Consider the following 9,649-nt stretch of genomic DNA (forward strand, 5'->3'; position numbering starts at 1 on the left):
AAAAAAAAAAAAACACATATCCACTATCGGGGTCCTGGTGTGGCACTGTGGGCTAATGCGTCAGACTGCAAAGTGGTTTGAACTGCAAGGTCGATGGTTCGAGCTCACCAGCTGCTTCTTGGAAACCCTGCACTTCACAACAATAAAAACAACCATCAAGTCGATTGTGACTCATACCAAGTAGATTGTGACTCATAGATCTGCTCCACAGGGTTCCCAAGACTGTACAAGAAAGACTAAAAAACAGAAAGTATTTCAAAAAAGCAAGCTGAAAGCCTTGAAGGAAAACATCTCCTATTTAAGAATCCTTGTTAGTGTGAAACATGCTTGTCAAGACAACCTACCAAAGGCAGTTTACCACGAGAAAGAATTCTAACAATCCCTCAAGAGTTACCTCAAGCACAATAGTGGGCTTGGTTCACTGATCCAATAACTTCATCTAATCTTCAAGGTTTGGATGGATCCCAGACTGGTAAATCAATCTTATCCCTAAATGTCAGTTTATCATGCAGCCAATTCCAACTCATGGCAACCGCCTGTGTGTCAGAGTAGAGTTGCACTGCATAGGGTTGATTTTTTTTGTTTGGTAGATACCCCAGGCTTTTCTTTAGAGAAATATATGACAGACTCAAAATACCAACTTTTCAATTATCAGCCTAGTCTATTTGCACCACCCAGAGACTCTCATCCCTGGTATTGTTGGGTTCCACTAAGTTGATTTCAACTCACAGTGACCCCATAGGGTTTTCTTCTCCCACAAACACACTGAGTGAGTTGGAATCACCAAGTTTTTGGTTAGTAGCAGAATGCTTAACCACTGTGCCGTCAGGACTGAACCTTAGTCCTGTTGTTGTCAAGTGCTCTTGAGTCAGTTCTGACTCATACTGCCCCTGTATAGGCTTTCAGAGGAGTGGCTGGTGAGTTTGAACACTGACCTTATGGTTCAAACCAACCTTGCAGTCCGGTGCTTACCCTACAGTGTCACACTAGGACTCCTATCCTATTCCTGGTGGGTGGTGGTGATGGTGGTGGTTATGTGCCATGGAGTCAGTTCATACTCATAGTGGTCCACATAGGATTTCCAAGGCTGTAAATCTTTATGGGAACAGAAAGCCTTATCTTTCTCCCATGGAACTGCTGGTAGTTTTGAACTGCTGACCTTGAGGTTAGCAACCTGACTTTTAACCACTACGCTATCAGAGCTCCTATCCTATTCCTACGAAGGAGAAAATGTATGAAGACACAAGCCAGAAGCTCACCAATTACATCTTACGCACCCTAATCTTCTCCACTGTTTGACAATGTAAAGCTTGTCTTTTACCTCTTTGAAAAAGTTTTAGTGGAATACTCCAGAAACAGGAGTCCTGGTGTGGCACTGTTGGATAAGCACTGGACCACAAGGTTGGTTTGATAAGCACTAGACCACAAGGTTGGTTTGAACCATAAGGTTGGCTGTTCAAACTCACCAGCCACTCCTCTGAAAACCTATACAGGATCACTAGGAGTTGGCAACCACTCAACAGCACTGAACAACAGTAACTGATTCCTTTCCTCTGTGTCCTCTGCTGTGCACCAATTTCTCTGGTGTGAATTCTTGGTTTACCATCCTACTCCTACCCCACCTCCACCCCAACCCACACTTCAGGACTGGATTCCTGTTCCAACCTACTGGACCTGACTGATGTAGCTCTCTACTTACTCTACCCAATTCATTCAATAAATATTTCCTGGATGCCTACTTTGGGCAATGTGCTGTACCAAGAAATGGGAATAGAAAATGAATACAAATATGGCCATTTTCCTCAGTGTGCTTATAGCTTGTTGTTGTGAAGTGCCGAGTCGGTTCCGACTCACAGCGACCTTGTATAGGGTTTCCTAGGAGCAGTTGTTGAGCTTGAACTGCTGACCTTGCAGTTCAAATGGCTTTGCAGTCTGGTGCATTAACCCACAGCGCCACACCAGGACTCCAGCTTAGAGATAGTTAAATAGACATTAAATGTGAAAGAGACAAAAATGTTACAGTATGATTATTCTTAGCTTCAAGGAGCCCTTGTGGCATTAGAGTTAAGCACTGGCTGCTAACTGAATATTCAAAGACCCAGCCATCTGCTTCCGTAAAGATTAGAGCCTGGGAAACCCTTTGGGGCAGTTCTACTCGGTCACATTGAGTCTCTATGCTTCCACAGTACCTAACAATGCATGGCTTCATGACTCACTTCAACCTAGACCCTGCGTTTTCAGGGCCTTTTATCCAAGAATCTGCAGCATTATTACTGGTCAAATGAATTTATTTTAGACACTAAAGAGGTCAAATTAATTTATATTAGAAAAGGCAGTAAGCTAATCCTAGGTCAGGAGAAGGAATAGGTCTGGGAAATTACCTATGTGTGTGTGAGTGTAGGTACATGTGTGTGTGTGTAGGGATCAACTTTAAAAGAGACAACAGAGTTTTTAAATGAAAGTTACAAGTCACCTTGGCTGTGGGCTCTTTCTAACATCACTCTTATAGTGTTAGGTAGTTCACCTTGCTTTCTGATATGACATGATATGGCAGGCTCATCTTGTACATTTCTTCCCCTGACCTGGAGTCCATCTTTTATCCAAGAAGGCTTCATTCCCTTTAGTGAAAAAATGTTGTTTAAATACTTTCCGTAACAGTAACAAACTTTTCCCTTCAGAGACTGCCCACAACTTTCAGGATGAAGCCCAAATAAATCTCTTAACATACCATCAAGAACCTTTTTATAACTTTACCCTCTCTAATCACATCTCTGGAGTCCTGGTGTGGCACTGTGGGTTAATGTGCCAGACTGCAAAGTCATTTGAACTGCAAGGTCGGTGGTTCAAGCTCACCAGCTGCTCCTTAGAAACCCTATACAGGGTGGCTATGGGTTGGAACCGACTCGACGGCCCTTAACAACAATAACAACAATCACATCTCTGAACTCTCTGAGCCACAGACATTTTAACCTATTTGTAAGTTGCCTAAATGAGCCACCTTCTGCCTTGTACAAGCCCCTCACTGTATCTGGAAGCGCTTCCCTCATTTTGTCAGCTTTGCCCTAGTTATCTGTCAACACTGAGATTAGGGATAAACTCTTCTAAGCAGCCTTCCCTGACTTCCTTACTTCAACAGTACCTGGTGTGTAACTTTATCAAATACATAAGATGAGCGTGCTGTATATGCACCATGTGCCCAAGGAAAGGCAGAGAGAAACAGGGTGCTGTTATTATTCTAAGGAGGTTGTGTGTGTATTGTAGAATTGTTGTTGTTGCTGTTGTTAGGTGCCATTGAGTCGGTACCAACCCATAGTGACCTTATGCACAGCAGAAGGAAACACTGTCCTATCCTGGGCCAACCTCACAAGGTTGCCATGCTTGAGTCCATCGATGCTGCAACTTGGCCAATCCATCTCGCTGGATGTCTTCCTCTTTTTCTCTGACCCTCCACCTTCCCAAACATGATATCCTTCTCCAGTGACTGGTCCCTCCTGACAATATGTCCGAAGTATGAGAGACAAAGTTTGGATATCTTGGCCTCTAAGGAGCACTCTGGCTGTACTTCTTCCAAAATGGAAGCTGCCAAGCCATTCCAGCTCCTGGAAAACCCTATACAGGGTTGCTATGAATCAGAACCAACTTGACAGGATTTAACAATAACAAATTTAAATAACTAACCTTGAAATCTATGAATACGTTGATTTATACAGCTCAAGGGGCTTTTCAGATGTCATTCAGCATCTGTGAAGGGGAAATGAGTCTGGATTATCCAGGTGGGGCCAGTATCAAAGTTCTCATGAGGGAATGATGGCAAAGAGTCAGAGAAAGAAATGTAGCCATGAAAGCAGAGGTCAGACTATGCAGTTGCTGAGTGTGAAAATGAGTAAGGGCTATGGGCCAAAGAATGTAAGCAGCTTCTGGAAGTTGGAAAAAGCAGGGAATGCATTCTCCCTAGATCCCCGAGAAGGAACACAGCTCTGCCCACACCTTCATTTTAGCACACTAAGACTTCTGACCTCCAGAACCATAAGATAATAAATTTGTACTGTGTAAACCACTAAATTTGTGGTGATTTGTTACAGCAACAATAAGAAAGTAATAAACCTCTGTTGTGGATTAAATTTTCGCCTCCCCCCCAAAAATGTGTAGCAAATTCTCACCCTGTGAGTGCAATCCCATTTGGAAATAGATTGCTTTGTTATGCTAGTAAAAGCATACAATGGAGGGTGTGCCTTAAACCTATCAGTTTTGAGGTAAAAAAAAAAACCAGCAAGTTAGACATAGGGAAGTAAGCACAAAGGGAGAAAAAGCTCTACCACATAATACCCTTGTCTCTTTTCAGCTTCAGTTCCTAGGTCTCTTGGTGACCTAGGAACTGAAGCTGAAAAGAGACAAGGATCTTTCCCCAAAGCCAAAACTGAGAGAAGGCCTTCCCCTGGAGTCAGTGCCCTGCATAAAGATTTTCAACCTCCTCAATTGTGAGGAAATCAATTTTTGTTCCTTAAAGACACCAACTTGTGGTATTTGTATTATAGCAGCAGTAAGAATCTAAGGCAATCTTCGAAGTATATATTTTTAAAAAAATCTTACTTTTGAAAATAAACAAAAATATTAAGACAATTGGTTTTTAAAAACAATACTTACTTTAGTCTCTGGCTGAAAAATATCAGAACCAAACAAACCACCAAAGTCACTAGATAATCTGATGTGTGGGACTAGGACACCTGGCTGGTATTAAGAGTTAAGTGCTCAACTAGCAGCTGAAACATTCGCAGTAGGAACCCACCAAGCAGATGATCTGCTTCTGAAACGTCAAAGCCTTGAAAACCCATTGGAGCGCTTCTACTCTGTACACATGGGGTCAGCATGAGTCAGATTCACCCTACATCAAGTAGCAACAATAATACATGGGATTTATCTCCATTATTTATATCATTTACTTAATTAAGTAAAACACTTGCTGAATTTATTATCCGAGTACTGGTGTGGCAGTATAGGATAAGCACTGGATTGCTAACCAATAAATCAGAGGTTCAAACCCACCAGCTGCTCCTCAGAAACTCTATGGTAGCGGAATCCATTAGACAGCACTTAACAACAAAGGTATTTCTTAGAATAATTGTTGTGCTTTGTTATTGTTAAGAGCCACCAAGTGTCTTCAGACTCCTAACGACCCTATATAGGGTTTCAGAGGAGCAGCTGGTGAGTTTGAACCACTGACCTTATGGCCAAGTGCATTAACCTGCAGAACCACACTAAACAGGAAAAGCTAAAACATTAACTTACTGCCTCCCCTCCCAGGAGACCAGCTGGGATGTTAATTAGGTTACTGAGCTAGACCAATACACCCTTCCCCTTCCCCAAGGAAACAGACTGGAATGTTAATTAGGCTACTTAGCAGGACCAGTCTTCTGGTTTTACTTCTGTCCTCACACGGTCCGAAATCTAGCCCTCCCCACTTCTGTCCCTATAATAAGCCTGTACCAATCTGCACTCGGGGCTCAGAAGCTGGAGACGTTAGCTCCTCTGAGCCTGCTGGCTTAATAAACCTGAAACTTTGCCTCGGTTTCTTTGGTGACAGATCTAGAGCTGCTATAACATTCTTGGACCTAGAGATGCTCTAACACTCTAGGATCTAACGCTGCTGTGACAATGTTCTTGTTGTTGTTGTTAAGTGCTGTCGAGTTGATTCCGACCCATAGCGACCCTGTATAGGGTTTCCAAGGAGTGGCTGGTGAGCTTGAACCATGGACCTTGCAGTTCAAGCGGCTTTGCAGTCTGGTGCATTAACCCACAGTACCACACATACCTTAATCTCAAAAAAATAAAATAAAAATTTAAACCTTAAAATATTTTTATTTTCTATTTTTCCTTAATGGTTAATTACATACTTTTCCTTCACCTAGAGTTTATAACCACCATCTCTTTGGTCAGTGAAGCACACATATAGTAATATGTATAATGCTTTCCCCTAAGATTAAAGTAGATACCAAAATTTCAGAAAGTAAATTAACTGAACAGAACTCACCCTTGTGGCCCAATTTTCAGCAGTAGATAGGTATATGGGGGGCAATAACAGTAGTAAGGTATGCTCACCATGGAATGGACAATCATTCAAGATCAAAAGGGCAACATTTACCTAGGGACAAATTTGAGAAGGGAAGGGAATAGGAGCCACAGGGAGGAAATGAAATAACTGTTGTATATGGAGGGGAATGTAATCATTGAGATGAAGTAAAGTTTATGATTTGTTGAATGTAAAACAACAGATGATCTAGTCTGTAAATCTTCACTCAATTCACAATAAAAAAAATTTTTTTTTTTTAAGGAATTATAACTTACATGCATGTTGAAAAAAAAAGATTTATAGCCTTGAAAACTACTATGTCCTATTGGGTCACAATGAGTCTGAATTAACTCCATGGCAGTGGGTGGTTAGAGACCTAAAACAATTGTCTTCATGTCAGTTCTGATTCATGTGACCCCAAGTGCGTCAGAGAAAAATTGTGCTCCAAAGGGTTTTCAGTGATCAGTTTTGGGAAGCAGGTCTCTGGGCCTTTCTTCTGAGGTGCTCCTGGGAGGGCTTGAACCTCCAACCCTCTGGTTAGCAGCTAAGTGTGTTAATATTTGCACCAGCTAGGGAGGCCTGCACTACTCTAAACCCAAACCCAAATTCACTGCCATTGAGTCGATTCCCACTCATAATGACCCTGTACAGGCTATAAAAACCCTCATCTTTCTCCTGTTGAGTGGATGGTGGACTCGAACTGCTGACCTTGTGGTTTGCAGTCCAGTGCTTATCCTTCAGAGTCACCACACTCCTAGAGCTGCTCTAGTAAATGTTAAAATGGAAATAATACATGAATTAAAGGGACTTCAAGTAACTGGACATGAGAAATTTGTACAGAATGAGAAAAGACCAGCAAGATAGATGAGGTAATATGAGGAAATAATTCTATTCCTTTCTGACAATTTAGAGAGAGAGAGAGAAAAAAGATCACACACATCTAAGGTGTTGTATTAACTGTCATAAGAAACAAAGTTGTTATTGACAACTCCTCTCTTACATGTTTTCCTCAACACAAAATTGTTGTTGTTGTTAAGTGCTGTCGAGTCGATTTCTGACCCATAGCGACCCTGTATAAGGTTTCCAAGGAGCAGCTGGTGAGCCTGAGCCACAGACCTTGCAGTTTAAATGACTTTGCAGTCTGACGCATTAGCCCACAGCGCCACACCAGAACACAAGATTAGAGGCATAGATATAGAGCTGGGCTTAGGGTAATACCACACTCCTTATCTGTTATAATAGAATAGTCAACAGGTTCTATCCCACATTCAACCTTTCCCACATGCAGGCCTCTCTGTGGCCCTCAGCCTCTGCCCTGTTAAAGAGTCACAAAACTCTTTAGCTCCACCAATAAGTGCTCAAAGGCATCCCACTTCATAGTAAGCCTCCTGCCTAAAAGTGCTTAGTTCTCTGGCTCCTTGGTGGGTCAGAACACCCTCTGTAGCCTCCTCCTTTGTGTCAGCCCACTGCCCCCATCTTGTTCCAGTCTCCTAGTTCTGCTGCCTTTATTTCTGTCAACCTGTGTTACAGCTCTCTGTCTCCTGGAACTAGGAGGTTCTCACCACAGGGCCCCATGGTTCAAAGGACATGTGCAGTATTTGGTTCTTTTTCTTGATGGTAGTGAGTTTCCCCAATCTGTCCTGGGATTGGCTCTCTTTAAGCTTAACAAGAGACCAAAACTGTCCAATCCCCTCATTAGGGTTCCATCCATACACTTTATTAGCATGATCCGCCCCCCCACAAGGGTTCTATGCACTTTATTTGCATTATTAACAGGATATTTAATCCCCTTGGTGGTCCTCAAGTACCTTATTTGCATAGCCCCACCCAATCATTTTGTGGGAGTCACAAAGATACAAGAAGGACATATTGAATAATTTACTGAACCACAGTGAATTTTTAAAAAGAAAAAATCTATTTTAAAAAACACCTGAGCAGACAAAATTTCTAGGTTTAAAGGCAAAGGACAATTAGGCTGAGAGGACATCTATGTTAATTAGCACAATATAGTTTGTAAAAACAATGTTTTGCATACAACTTTAGTAAATGACATCTAGGATCTTAAAATCTTACAAGCAGTTAGCTAGGATACAACTATTGGTCTCTTCCCATCCAGAGCAAAGGAGAGTACAGAATCTCAAAGACTCAAGGGAGCAATTTGTCCAAAGGACTAATGGACTACAAGAACCACAGCCTACATAACTCTGAGACTGGAAGAACTAGATGATGCCCAGCTACCAATACAAACCACTCTGGCTAGAAATCACAACAAAGGGTCCCAAACAGAGAAGGAGAAAAATGTAAAACAAAAAATCAAGTTTACAAAAAAGATCAGACTTTCCAGTCTGGTAGAATTATAATATGACTGCATGTTTGATCAATTTCAGACTGAAGTTGTTAGAATTTTTCAATTCATCATCACTGACTTTAATGGTTCATGAATAAATTTGAATACTAGTAGTATTCATTGGTTTTCTTTGTAGGCCTATGGATATTACTGTACTTCAAGGTAGGTGTTTAAATATTCTTCTGGATGAAAAATGCACTATTCCTCTCCTAGTTGTCATTCCAGTATTGTAAGCCATACACTCTGTTTCAGTTCAGTAACGCCTAGGATATCAATGTTGATGCATTCCATTTAATTTTTAACAACTTGCCTTTTTCTAAAGTCATACTTAGTACATTCCATGTTCTGGTTATTAATGGATATCTGTAGCTGTTTCTCCTCACTTTGAGTTGTGCCCCATCAACAAATGAAGGTCATATTCTGATACTTTGCAACCTGAGAGGCTCATCTTTCAGCACTATGTCTGGCAATGTTCCAATTCTATTCATAAGGTTTTCAGTAGTTAAACATTCAGAAGTAATCTACCTCGCCTTCCTAGTCTGTCTTAGTCTCGAAGCTCTGCTGAAATCTGTCTACCATGGGTGACCTGCTGGCATTTAAAATACCAGTGGCATCGCTTCTAGCATCACAACAACAAGCCACCAAGATACAACAAACTGACAGATGAGTGGTACAAAAGGTTATAGTGACTTTTTAAATTGAGATTCTAAATAGGGAAACTTGACTGATTTTTCTCAAAAGATACAGGATTATTACAGGGACTTATTGGAAGAAGTTTTAAGAAAATGGGAAACTGCATTGATCAGAAAAAAGACCAGAAAAGTTACACTGATGATCCTTGTTTTCAATCTTTACACTGAACCTGCTCATTCTTCAAGGGTAGCGAGGACTGTCCTATGAGAATTTCATTGGGAAACTTTACTCCAGCCACCTACATCCCTGATCTATCCCTTTTAGACATCCTTTTGTTTCCCAAATGCAAAGAACACTTCAAAGGAACATGGTTTGAGACCCTCCATGATGCCAAAGCTGCTGTTTTTATGTGGTATAAATCAGAGACTACAGAAATCTTCAGAGAAGGGTTAGAGAGTTATATATAGACTAGATGGAGGGCATTTCAAGAACCAATAGCTTCTTATTTTTATATTTTTGTTAAATACAGGTTTCTATGATTTTGTAACTATAGTTTTTAACTTACCAACATATATTTTTTCTATTTCTCCTAACAGTTACAT

The sequence above is a fragment of the Chrysochloris asiatica genome, unplaced genomic scaffold (assembly GCF_000296735.1).
Source record: "Chrysochloris asiatica unplaced genomic scaffold, ChrAsi1.0 scaffold00349, whole genome shotgun sequence".
In the NCBI taxonomy this organism is placed as follows: domain Eukaryota; kingdom Metazoa; phylum Chordata; class Mammalia; order Afrosoricida; family Chrysochloridae; genus Chrysochloris; species Chrysochloris asiatica.